This window comes from Phascolarctos cinereus, unplaced genomic scaffold (genome assembly GCF_003287225.1).
Source record: "Phascolarctos cinereus isolate Bilbo 61053 unplaced genomic scaffold, phaCin_HiC Scaffold_9;HRSCAF=440, whole genome shotgun sequence".
NCBI classification, from domain to species: domain Eukaryota; kingdom Metazoa; phylum Chordata; class Mammalia; order Diprotodontia; family Phascolarctidae; genus Phascolarctos; species Phascolarctos cinereus.
Window position 1 is genome coordinate 215,784,672 of NW_027556402.1, and position 14,103 is coordinate 215,798,774.

Consider the following 14,103-nt stretch of genomic DNA (forward strand, 5'->3'; position numbering starts at 1 on the left):
CGAGCAGTTCAGTAAACCAAGAACTATTCCTAAAAGGGAAGGCTAGGGCAGCTGGGTGACCCAATGGAGAGAGCACTGCACTTGGAGTTAGGAAAACGTGGGTTCAAATCCAGTCCCAGAAACCTTATGAACATGGTCAAGTAATTTAATTTCTCTCAGCATCAGGTTCCTCATCTGATAAATGAGAATTATAAAACCTATAGCACAGTATGGCATTGTGGATTGAGTACTGGAGTGGAGCCAGGAAGACCTGAATTCAAATCTAGCCTGAGACATTGACTAGCTGTGTGACCCTGGCAAGTCACTTAATTTCTGTTTGCCTCAGCTTCTTCATCTGTAAAGTGGGAAAAATAATAGCACTTCCCTCCTAGGGTTGTTGTAAGGGGAAAAATGAGATAATATTTGTAAGGTACTTTGCTAACTTTAAAGCACCATAAAATGTTAGTTATCATCATTGTTGTTATTGGCATTTATCTAACAGAGTGCTTTACAAACTTTGAAGTGCTAAATAAATATTTCTCAACAGCAAAAATCTAGAATGGACCATTAGATAATCTATGAACATTTAGAAATAATAAAAAACACTGTGTTTATGTAGCATCTTAAAATTTGCAAAACTCATTTGAACCTCATGACAACCCTCTAGGTGCTATAGGTCTTAATTCCTCCCCTTTAACAGATGAAGAAACCGAAGCTGGGAGAGAGATGAAAGGATTTGACTAGGATCACATAGCTAATAAATTTTTAAGGCAGGATTCAAACCAAGGTCTTCATGACTGCAAGTTCAGTATTGTATCTCACTAGTAACAGGTAATCATTAACCCCATTTTTCTGGTGAGAAAACTGAGACTTAGTGAAATTAAGCAACTTGCCCATGGCCACAGAGTTAATAAATATCAAAGGCTTGTATCTTCTGGGGCTGTCGCTCACATCTTTCTGGAGGGTCTCCTTTTCCCACTTTAAGAAAAATGGGCCAGCAGGGACATAAGTTATACACTAAATAAAGCGCCCCCCCCCCTTAGGTGAGGCACTAATCAATCAACGATCATTTATTAGGTGCTTACTGTTTGCCAAGCACTATATTAGGAGCTGGAGGAAACAAAGGTGAAAATGAAGTAACTCCTGCCCTCAGGGAGCTTACATTCTCCTGGCAGGGCCACTGGATCCCATTTTCCCTCACCTCTAAGCCCCTTCTTCCCACCTCAATCCAGCACAGCCCATTTTCATAAATTATGTCCACCTGGTCATTTACTCCATTGCTCTGAGCTCTTCGTAGTTTCGCACCATCACCAGTTGGGACAATTCATGATGTACAATCCACACCATTATCATCTCATAATTAGGAAGGCTGATCAGGCCGCTAAGGGATAGGAAATCTGCGCATGTACCATCTGTCATTAGGGATGAGGCACCTTTTCCCTTTAAACAATTTTCTCAAAGCCTCATACAAACACCAATGTGTTCCTTCCTTCCTCTCCAGGCAACTTTACAGATCTCCCTTGGAAGGAATTGTTATCTTCCCTGGTTCAGGACCACAGATCTCGATGCTGCTGTAGCCCTGTGAGGGGTCTGCATACTTCATCTCTGTGCCTGCTTCCAGGTCATGGAAGATCAGAGCTGGGAGGGACCTGAGAGGGTCTCAGAGATCACAGAGTAGCAAAAGCCAAGGATTTGATATCATCACTCTTGGTTAGAGCTTCAGCTCTGAAACGTTCAGCTATTTGACCAGGAACAACTCCCTAAGCCTTTCTGAGCCTCAGTTTTGTCATCTGTAGTATATGTGGAGATGTGTGTGTCGGGGGGGGGGGAAGACAGGCAATGTAGTGTAGTGGCTTCAGAGTCAGGAAGCAATCAATCAATCAAGTATTTATTAAAGTGCCTACTGTGTGCCAAGGCACTGTGCTAAGCACTGGGTCTACAAATACAACGAATGAATCAATCCTCAATCACAATGAGCTTACCTGGGTTCGTTCAGGTCCTGCTTCAGACACATACAGACTGTGTTATTTAAATTTTCAATGCCCTGGAAACTCTCCAAGACTCTAAATTGCAGAAGAGGCACCCACCTGGTGTTGGGAGAGAGGTTTCTCACTGGGAGCTCCCTATTATCAATGAAATCACAGGTCTGGTGAATCCCACCCCACCTCCCCAAATATCTGCTTCACAGGGAGGTTGAAAGGAAAGGTCTTTGTACATCTTCAAACACCATAGGAATGTGAATTATTATTGTAACAGCAGCATCGCTATGGAGATAAGCAACATGGACACTACATTGTTATCTAGACCTGAGCACTGCAGTCACAACACTTCCAAGCATGGTCAGAACCAGATTGAAATGTAATTAGGAAATATTTAACAATATAAATAAAAATAGAATAGGTCATAGATAATAATAGTAACAATAAGTAATATTTATATAGCCCCGGTGCTAAGCGCTTTACAAATATTATTTCTTCTGATCTTCACAACAGCCCTGGAAGGTAAGTACATCCTCATTTTAGAGATGAGGAAACTGAGGCAGGAAGAGGCTGAGTGATTTGTCCAAGGTCACACAGCTAGTAAGTGTCTAAGGCCAAATTTGAACTCAGGTCTTCCAGGCCTTGTGCTCTATCCACTGTACCACCTAACTGCTCATGATAATGCTAATCTGTGGTTTTCTACACCAATGTATGACCAGCAGGGATCCCTATGTACCTAGATGCCCCATTTCTAAACTGATAGGTCAGGAGAAGACTGAAGATCTCATATACATAGATTTGAGCAAAGCTTTTGAAAAAATCCCTGGTGTTCTCTGAGGAAAAGACAGAGGGATGAAAACTACGTGATGGTGAAATTAGATGGATGCCGACCTGGAGGAAGGGCCAGGCTCAGAATAGCCATGAATGGTTCAGTTTGATGGGAAGTCTCCAGTGGAAGTGCCTCAGGCTTCTGTGTTTGGCTCTGTATTATTTAAAATTTTTGTCAATGATTTGCCTAAAAGTATAAAAGGCATGCTCATCAAACCTGAAGCCGATGCAAAGGTGGGGATGCTAGCCGACACACAAGATGATAGAATCAGGATTCCAAGAGAGCTTGATGGCTTAGAGCATTGGGTTTAATCTAGTAAACTAAAATTCAAAGGGGAACAATTTATTTTTAAATAATTTATTTTTAGTTTTAGTTTTCAACATTCACTTCCATAAGATTTTGAGTTTTAAATTTTCTCCTGGGGCAGCTAGGGGGTTCAGTGGATAGAGCACTGGCCCTGAAGTCAGGAGGACCTGAGTTCAAATCTGACCTCAGACCAAACACTTGACACTTACTAGCTGTGTGACCCTGGGCAAGTCACTTAACCCCAACAGCCTAAAAAAAAAATTCTCCCCCTCCTTCTCCTTCCCTCTCCCCACAATGGCATGCAATCTGATATAGGCTCTACTTATACATTCATATTAAGCATATTTTTACATTGGTTATGATGTATAGAAGAATCAGAACTAATGGGAGGAACCACAGAGAAAGAAGAAATAAAACAAAATAACAAAAGAAAAGGAAAGCAAATGGTATGCTTCCATCTGCATTCAGACTCCATAGTTCTTTCTCTGGATATGGACAGCATTTTCTATCAGGAGTCTTCTGGAGTTGTCTTAGATCCTTATATTGCTGAGAAGAGCTAAGTCTATCAAAGTCAGTCATTGTACAATGTGACTGTTATTGTGTACAATGTTCTCCTGGTTCTGCTCACTTCACTCAGCATCAGACCATATAAGTCTTTCCAGGTTTTTCTAAAGTCTGCCTGCTCATCATTTCTTATAGTACAATAGTATTCCATTACATTCATATACCACAACTTGTTCGGCCATTCCCCAGTTGATGGGCCTCCCTTCAATTTCTAATTCTTTGCCACCACAAAAAGAGCTGCTATAAATATTTTTGTACCTGTGGGTCCTTTTTCCATTTTTATGATCTCTTTGGGATATAGACCTAGAAGTGGTATTGTTGGGTCAAAGGGTATGAACAATTTTATAGCCCCTTGGGCATAGTTCCAAATTGCTCTCCAGAATGACTGGATCATTTCACAACTTCACCAACAATGCATTAATGTTCCAGTTTTTCCACATCTTCTCCAACATTTATCATTTTCCTGTTTTGTCATATTGGCCAATCTGATAGGTGTGATATGGTACCTCAGAGTCTGTTTTCATTTGCATTTCTCTAATCAATAGTAATTTAGAGCATTTTTTTCATAGGACTATAAATAGCTTTAATTTCTTCATCTGAAAACTGCCTGTTCATATCCTTTGACCATTTATCAATTGGGGGAAAACACTTGTATTCTTATAAATTAGACTCAGTTCTCTATATGTTTTAGAAATGAGGTCAAAGGGGAACAATTTAAAGCCTTGCACTTGGGTTCAAGAAAAGCAACTTCATAAATATAGCACCTAGCAAGTTCTTAGTAAACACTTTTTGCATAAATATTGACAAAATTTACTTTAAAATGACAAAATGAGATGTTTATAAAAGTGCTTTGCAAACCTTAAAGTCTATATAATGCTAATGATGATGATGACGATGATGATGATGATAAAGATGATAAAATATAGGATGGGGGAGGTGTCTGAGAAAAAGTCTAGAGGCCTTAGTGGCCAGCAAGCTTCCTCTAAGCATGCAGTGTAATGCAGTAACAACAACAACAAAAAAGACAAGTGTTCCCTTTGGCTGCCTTAAGACAGGTCCAGTTATTCAGGAAACAGGTGGTGCTGGTCCCACTGCTGCCCTGCTCAGACCACATTTGGAGTATTATGTTCACTTCTAAGTAACCCATTTCAGGAAGTACATTATAAGCTGAAGAGCACCCAAAGGAAGGTGAATGGAATAGTAGAAAGTTTTCTAGGGCCATGCCTAGATGTAAGGACTGTATGATTGTTGTCTTCAAGTATTTGAAGGGATGGCATTTAGATGAGAGATCAGACTCATTCTAGTTTACCCCACAGGGCAGAATGGGTGACAACACATAGAAGTTGCAAAGGGGCCAATTTAGGTTGACTATTGGAAAAAATCCTAACAATTAGATCCAAAAGTGATTCAGTGACTTGCCTTAAGAGGTGGTGGGTTCCTCCTCATTGGAGGTCTTTAAGGGGAGATTGGAAAACATTTCTCAAATATGTTATAGTAGGTTTATGTTATTGTCATGTATGGGTTGTAGTAGATGGCTTCTGAAGTTGAGGCGAATCAATAAGCATTTATTTAATGTGTACTATATGCCAGCCACTGGGCTAAGGCCTAGAAATACAAGTACAGGCAAAAAGTCCACTCCCTCAAGGAGCTTACATTCTAATTAGGGAAGACAACACATAAAAGGGATCTGAAAAGTAGGGGTGTCGAGTCAGAAGCAGATCTGGGAGAGGAGGGAAGGAACTTGGGTTCTTCCTCAAAATGGAGCTCCTGGAGGATCTCACCAAAGGGAGGAGGGGAAATAGAGGCAAAGAGGTCCTCTACGATGAGAAGGCAGCTAAGGCCTAGTGCTGAAGTCAGGAGAGTTTCAAAAGTTGAGCTGGGAGAGGAATGAAGGAGGGCTGGCCTGGACCCTTCTTCAAAATGGAGGTTCTTGGGAGAGCTCATTATTGGGAAGAGGGGCTTTTCAGGGGGTAAGAGGTACTTTCCAGAGTAAGAACAGCTGAGACATGATGATGCAGCAGAACTGGGAAAGGAGAGATACTTTTCAACTTACAAATTTTATGACTCTACGACAAACCACAGTGATATATATAAGCAGATTGTAATGATTCTAACCTGGTCAGCGTCCAAGTCCAACCAGGCCCCTCAGGTCTAGAAAGTGAGGCTGGTAGAGGAAGGGAAAGGCAGAAATGTTTCATTGGGAGTGAGAAGAGGGCTCTCCTGAATCTGCCCATCAGATTCACCAAGCACACTCCCGCTAAATCTCAGGACTTTTTCTCTGATGTCTCTGTGGTTTTTCGACATGAGCAGTCACTTCCTGATTCTTAAAAAATCATTTCCTCCTTTGTCTTCTGTGATTACAATCTTCTTGTTTCTTTTCCTAAGGCTCTGGCATTCTGTGTTTTCTTTCCCTCCTGCTTCTTTAACTGTGAATGTTTGCTCTCTGCTCTATCCTCCCTCTCTGGTCACTCCCATGGAGAGATTAATCATCCATTGTCACCAAATCACTTTCCCAAGCTCAGTACTGGCAATGTTCTCTTCTATCCTGATCACTCAAGTGAACTCTTTATAAGAAGAACTAGCTACTCAGAAGACAGTGTGGTTCAGTGGAAAGTTCTAAAGAGGACTTGGGTCGATGCATGCCACCTATATGACCTTGGGCAAGTCACTAAACCCCTGGGGCTTCAGTTTCTCCAGCTGTAGAATGAGGAGGTTAGACTAGGCTTCTGAAATCACAGTTCTAAAGCTTCACCAGATCTTAGGGATCAGCCTTCTACCCTCTGTCTCTGCTAATGGCAACATCATTTTCTTGGGCACTCAGGTTCCAATCTGTGGAATCATTTTCGACTTTTCCCTCTCCTTTATCCCATATAGGTTTGTGACCACGTTCTTCCTATTGATCTTTTCCCCAAAATATCTTTCATATCCAGACCACAGTCAACCCCCTAGCCCTGTCCCTTCTTACCTAAGGTAATGGGGAATGATGGATAGAGTATTGGACTTGGAATTGGTGCAATCTGGGTTCAGCTCCTGCCTCTAACACTGACTAGTTGTATGATCAAAAACAAATCACTAAAGCTCTCAGAATCTGAGTGTTTTCATCTGTAAAATGGAGATGTAATAAGTGTCATACTTCACAGAGATGTTACAAGGCTTAAGGGAAATCATGTATGTAAAAATATTTTGTAAACTTTTAAGTTTCTGTATATATCCAGAGATTTATATATTTAGAGCTGGAAGAAACCTTTGGGGTCATCTAGTCTAACCCTATCAATCAATCAATACAGCAATAAATATTTATTAAGTGCCTATTATGTTCCAGGCACTATGCCTGGGGTTACAAAAGAGGGCAAAAGACAATCCCTGTCCTTAAGGAGTTTATAATCTAATGGGGCAGAAAACATGCAAACAAAGATATACAAAGTAAGATATGTACTGGATAGATAGAAAATAATTAACAGAGGGAAGGCATTAAAATGGTTTGGGGAAGGCTTCCTGTAGGAGGTAGGATTTTAGTTGGGACTTAAAGGCCAGTAGTTATAATGGAGGAGAGAGAGCATTCCAAGCATGGGGGACATGCAGAGAGAATGTCTGGAGCCAAGAGATGGAATGTCTTGTTTGTAGAACAGCCATCATTTGACAAAGAAGGAAACCGAGGCCCAGAGTAGTTAAGTGAATTGGCTGGAATCACAAAAGTAGGAAAGGCAGAACCATGATTTGGAACCTAGGTCTTTTGACTCCAAATTCAGTGTGCTTTTCACTGTACCTCTGCTACCTCCCTAATATCATTTCTTTTTCTTATTCTTATTCCATCATGCTTAGATCATAATAAAGTAGCCTTCCAGCCTACCGATTTCCAATCTCTCCCTTTTCCAGCTCATCCTACATAATAGCAAAAAGGAGAACAGGATCACTAGTAGCAGAGACACTACAGGCCTGAAAATCAAGAGACCTGGTGATAATGACCTTGGCCAAACTGCTTCCAGTTTCTGGGCCTTGATTTTGAGTATTTTCTTAAATATTTGACAAAACCTCTCATGTTCTCCTTACCAAAAAAGTAGGCTAGCAGTAATGAAGATAGATGGATTCACAACTGATTGGATGGGTAGCCCCAAAGAGTCATCATTAGTGAATGGACCAATGCCAACTTGGAAGACAGTGTCTAGTGGCATACCCCAAGAAAGCTTTTCTTTGCCAGGTGGTATTTAAGATTTTTAGCAGTGATGCAGATGAAGGTATAGGTGATATGCTTCAGGGATTCATAGATGATGCAAAACTGGGATGGATAGTTACTATGTTATATATTGCAATATGAGATTAGTTACCTAGTTACATTACATAATATAATCATTATGTATTATTTGAAAGAATCAGAATCCAAAGAGATTTCAACAGACTGGAAGATTAGGACAGTTCTAATAAGGTGAAAGGGATACATCTCACCACTTACATATGGGTTTAAAAGTAAATCATTTCCAGAAGATAGGGGAGGCAAGGCCATTCATCCGAACTAGAGCTGAGAGTTTTCAGGGATTGCAAGCACAAGATGAGTTTGATACCGTTGGAGTATCAAAGTATATCCCACTGTTGACTCCTCTTGAGTTTGTAGTCAAAAATGATAAAGCAGTCTTGGGCTTCACTGGGGAAGGCACAGTGTCTAGGATTAGGGAGATGATGATAACATTGTACTACGCCCAATTCAGAGCCTATCTGTCAAAAATATGGTGTTTGGTTCCAGGTCACTCCACTGTAAGAAGTATATTGATAAACTGGAGAATGGAAGGAAACCAAGATAATGAAGGTTCTTAGATCACATGGTAAGAAGATTAGTTAAAGGAATGGGGAGTATTTAACTGTATAGGAGAGATTAAGGCAATACGATAGCTGTCTCAATGTATCTGAAAAGCCAACATGTAGAAGAGGGATAAGATCTGTGGTACTTAGGTCCAGAGGGAAGAAGTAGGAAAGGAAGAAAGTTGACGAGAGGGAAATTTAGGCTTATTTTAAGAAAAAAAAATTCTTAACAATTAAATCTGAAAGGTCCCCATAGGCTGTCTTGAGAGGTAGTGAGTTTCACTTCATTACAGATATTCAAGCAAAGACTTGATGACCACTTCTTTCAGAGGCCATAGAGAGTATTCATATTCAGGTGCGAATGGACCAGGTAGCCCCTGAGGTCCTGCCCAACTCTGAGATTCTGTGATTGCCTAACTTGTAAAATGAAGGGGCCAGCCTCGATGACCATTAAGTGGTCTCTCGGTTTGAACATTTGATGGTTCAATAATGAAATCAGCTTGGTCTTGAGGAAAGAGCACTTGGGAGATGGGAGATGTGGACCCTAGTGCCTCATCTGCCACCAAAACTTGCTGTGACTCTGGCCAGGTTACTGCCCCTCCCTGGAAGTGACCTCAGCTTTCTCCTCTGTCTAATGGAGCTTGGATTCAGCGGTCTCTAACATTCTTTGCATCTTTAATTTTTCTCAGCTTCCATTTTTATCATGATTCTGTCTTATTCTTTTTGAACAGTTTCCTAATTCCTGTTATACCTTCTGCTGAGCTTTCAGGGCTCTCCATGATCTAAGCCCATCTATCCTACTCACTCCTGTCTCTTCTACTCACCATGACCCTATGTTCCAGTCTAGCTCATTTCCTCCTGTCTCCTAAATGGATTTGGTTCATTCTCACCTCCTTTGTTCAGGCTGTTCTTCCTTCCTGAAACGCCTTCTCTTTTTTCTACCAATCCAAGTACTACCTATCTGTTTGGACCTGACATAGAGCTCACCCCCTCCAGGAAGACTTCCTAGCTTTTTCTATCCCATTTTTCATTTCTCTCTTTTCTGAACTTCTGAAACAACAGGTTCTGCACAATTCATCTGTTATGGTATCTTATATGCACTATTTTTACATATGTATGTTAACCCCTTAATGGACTCTATGTTCTCTCCAAACTGATTGAAACTCAAAACTCCACACTGTGTCCAATGCCTTTATGACTGTAAGTTGTCCCCTAATTCCATACCTGGAATGAACTCCCACCTCATCTCTGCTTCTCTGAATCTTTGGCTTTCTTCAAGACTGAAATCAGGTGCCATCTTCTTTCTTTTCTTTTCCTTTCTTTTCTTTTCTTTTCTTTTCTTTTCTTTTCTTTTCTTTTCTTCTCTTTCTCTTCTCTTCTCTTCTCTTCTCTTCTCTTCTTCTCTTTTCTTCTCTTCTCTTTTCTTTTCTTTTCTTTTCTTTTCCTTTTTTGTGGCAATCAGGGTTAAGTGACCTGACCAGGTAGTCAAGACTTGACTTGACTAACTAGTCAAGCTAGTAAGTGTCTGAGGCCAGATTTTGAACTCAGGTCCTCCTCACTCCAGGGCCAATGCTTTATCCAATGAACCACCTAGTTGCCCCTGCACCACCATCTTAGGGAAGGTTTCCATGATGCCTTCCATTAGTATTTTCTCCCCCAAACTTACCTTTCATTATATTTAATTATGTAGCTGCATATCCTCTCATTAGAATGTAAGCTCCCCGAAGTCAGGCACTATTTCATGTCTGTCTTTGTCTCCCCAGTGCCTAGCATAGGGTCTTAATCACTACAGTCACTGAAATACATTGGTTGTAGCAAATCTCCTCAAATAACCACCAAGTCCCACCTTTTTATTTTATTCATCTCTATTTATTTTATTCATCTCTATATCATCTCCACTTCCCATACCACTGTGCCAGTTAGATTTTACTACCATGAAAAATCATATCTATGCATTGGCTTTGGAATCAGAGCCCCTGAGTATGAAACTGGGTTCTATCTCTCATTAGCTGTATAATAAAGAACATGCCCAAGGACTGGCCTTGTGTTTCCTCTCCTGTAAAATGAAAGACTTGGACCACGTGATCGCTAAGGTCCCTTCCAACTTGTCCATCTATCAGTTTGTATGCTTTATGTGGTCAGAAATCTAGATGGCCCAGTATATCTTCCTGTTTACTTAGCTGCTGGGACACATGCTTGTTTAATTCAGGGGTCTAAAAGCATGTGTCATTCCTCCTTCAGCTAGGCCTGCTTTGTTCTGACTTGTCCATTATGGGTCAGCTAGGTGATGCAGTGAGGATAGAGTGCTGGGCCTAGAGTCAGGAATTCTCATCTTCCTGAGTTCAAATCTGACCTCAGCCACTAATTAGTTATGTGACCCTGGGAAAGTCACTTAATTTTATCTGCCTCAGTTTCCTCATCTGTAAAATAAGCCAGAGAAGGAAATGGCAAACCACTCCAGTATCTTTGCCAAGAGAACCCCAAAAGGGGCCCTGAAGAGTCAGATACGACTGAAAAATGACTGAACGACAATCCATAATGGTAGAGATCCTTCATTATTTCAGGGTACTCTCATTTTACCCAGTTGGGTACTGCCTCCACTAATACAGATTGCCATACCTCTATAACCTAGTTGCCTAAAGTAAATTTCTCACCTTTCATGGAGCCTGGCAATTTCCTCTCTGAATACTGGTAGGCTGGTCCTTGGACATGAAGCTGTACTCAAATCCTTTTCAGCTTGGTAAGACCTGCCAATGCTTGTGCCTCATAGACTGGTCAAATTTCCAATAAACCACATTTTACCTCAACAAAAAAATGGGGGGTGAGAGAGAGAGAGAGAGAGGAGAGAGAGAGAGAGAGAGAGAGAGAGAGAGAGAGAGAGAGAGAGAGAGAGAGAGAGAGAGAGAGAGAGAGAGAGACGGAGGGAGAGAAGGTTAGATTAACCTCTAACCTAACCTCTACCTAAGTGTTAGGAATTTTCTTAACTCCAGGCTCAAATGCAACTCAAGTTTTTGTCTAAAACAAACTCCCTAAAGCTGATGAAGAGGGAACCAAGTGGACTTTAGGAGTCAAATGAGCTAATTGTTGTAACAAGATGTTATGTAACTAATATTTCAGTGGAGAAATCACAGAAATATTTTTCGACTTTATAATAATAGCATTTATATAGTACCTAATATACGCCAGGCACCATGCTAAACACTTTTATGATGCTAAGCACTATTATGCTCCCCATTTTATAGTTAAGGAAACTGGGGTAAACAAAAGTTAAGAGACTTACCCAAGGTCACATAGCTAGGAAGTGTATGAGGCTGGATTTGAACTCAAGTCTTCCTGACTCCAGGTCCAGAATTCTCTCCACTGGCCCATCTAGCTGAGCTTGTTTCAAGCTCTTTATTACCACTTTCTGGTGAGGAAGGAGTACAAATGGATGTTCACTTCAGATAGGCTCTCCATTCCTCAGAGCACTTTGGCCCTCTCTTAGGGCACCACCTCTACCAAGTCATCAGCTGTTCATGGCCCTAGAACTGGAAGGGACCTGAAAGGCCACGAAATCCAGGCCTCCATTTGTTGGTGGTCATTTGTGACCAACTTTTCGTGACCCCATTTGGGGTTTGTTTGGTAAAGAAACTAGAGTGGTTTGTCATTTCCTTTTCCAGCTCATTTTACAGATGAGGAAACTGAGACACAGAGAGGTTAATAAATTCCCCAGGGTCACACAGATTGAAAATGTATGAGCGAGGATTTGAACCCACATCTTTGTGACACCTATTCCCCCCTCCCCTTTGCCTTGCTGCCTCTGATTCCCCTGGAAGCTGGAAATGATCACTCTTTTCTGATCTCATTGCATTTTACCCCCTTTTCTGTGGAAACCTAGTAGATAAAATGCCAGGCTTGGATTAGAATTCTTGCTCAGGCACTTGCTAGCTATGGGACCCTGAGCTACCCTCATAACCTCAGTGAGCCTCATCTATAAAATGGGGATAATAATAATAATAGCACTCGCTCCACAGGGTTGAAATGAGAACTGTGGACATGAAGCACTTTGCAACCCTGCTATGTAAATGTCCATTATCATAATTTGGACCAGACTTATGCTTTCACTTGTTTCTAAAGAAACAAACAAATAAGTAATAAAATTCTTTCCACCAGTGTAGATTAGCATCTGCTCTTGGGGTTAAGTAACTTCCCCAGGGTCACATAGCTCATAAGTGTCCTGCTCTTAGTCTTAAAAAGTTTTCAAGTCAAGTGACTAATCCAGGATCAAACAACTAATGTGGCTCCGAGGAAACAGTTGAACCCGGTCTTTCCTAGTTTGAGGGCAGCTCTCTATCCACTACCCCACCCAGCCTCTTTATTATGTTGTTGACCAGATTTAAATTTGTACCCTCTTTGTCTAGGTTGACCTCCAATCTCCCAAGCAGACTGCAAGCTCTTTGAGGGCAGACACTGGGCAGTAGCTCTGCCAGCTGTGAAATTTGGGGCTCTGCACAATGGTTGTGGATTTGAACTGACATGCTTGCAAGCATGCTCTCTGGAAAAGTAAAAGCAAATGCCTCCAAAGACTACTGGAGTGTTTGGGAAAGTCAAGCATCTTTTAAAGCCCCTAGGGAAAAGTGTTGCCTCAAGACCACCTATTCAAATCATGACGAATTAAGAGGAGAATTTCAGAGGCATCTCTTCAAGGGCAACAGTCTTTTCTGAAAAAGGAATTGTGATCTTTGGTGATTTTGTTTTTTAAACTGCTGCACAGACAGCAAGTGGGAGAAGGAGCTCATTAAACAGTTCAGGGAAACTGTCCCCAGGCTGGCTAGATCTGAGATTTAGGGCTGAAAGGCAACAAAGAGGCATGTAGTCCAATCTTTTCTTTTAATAGTCAAAGACGATGTGGTGTGGAGACACAAAGTGACTTGCTCAAAGCCATACAAAGCAAGAAATAAGGCAGGATTCAAACTCAGGTCTTCTGACTCCAAATCCACCCTAACCCCTGCTGGATTAACATATAAGCTTAGATTTTTTTTTTAAGTTAATGCTCAATGCCTGGCTAGGCAGGGTAAAAGTGAACCCTCTGGTAGTGAGTTTTAAACAGCTTGTTCTCGGGTCTCACACCAAGGCCAGGCATTGGAGGATGCATCAGCACTAAAATATATCATCAAGAGAAAAATGACCAAAGACCCTGAAGTCATCTTGCCGTTGAGATCCAGGCTGGTTTGTTCACGGAAGGCTCATTAAAGGGAAATCCTTCCAGGATCTGCTACTTAAACGCATTTCATGTCTGTGATAACCTCTATCACAGACGATCTTTTCTTTTGGAAAGTCATTTCAGTGATTTGAACCACACAGACTGAGGAAGGATTTCTCCAGCTTTTGTCTAGCATTGCTACTCGCCAGGGCTTGGAGCTAGATGATTTAACTTCAGCTGATGTGAACAGGCCATGTGTCTATTCTTTCTAGCCTTCCCTAAAGCCTGTGCCCTTGGACTGGGAAGTGTGTGTGCGTGCGTGGTGTGTGTGTGTGTGTGTGTGTGTGTGTGTGTGTGTGTGTGTGTGTGTGGCGGGGGGAAGAACAAGAGGAAGGGGCGTCCGAGGATATCACAAGTCTCCGTTGTTTGGAGGCTCCAAGTCAGAGCTCACTAACTTAGAACTGCATTTT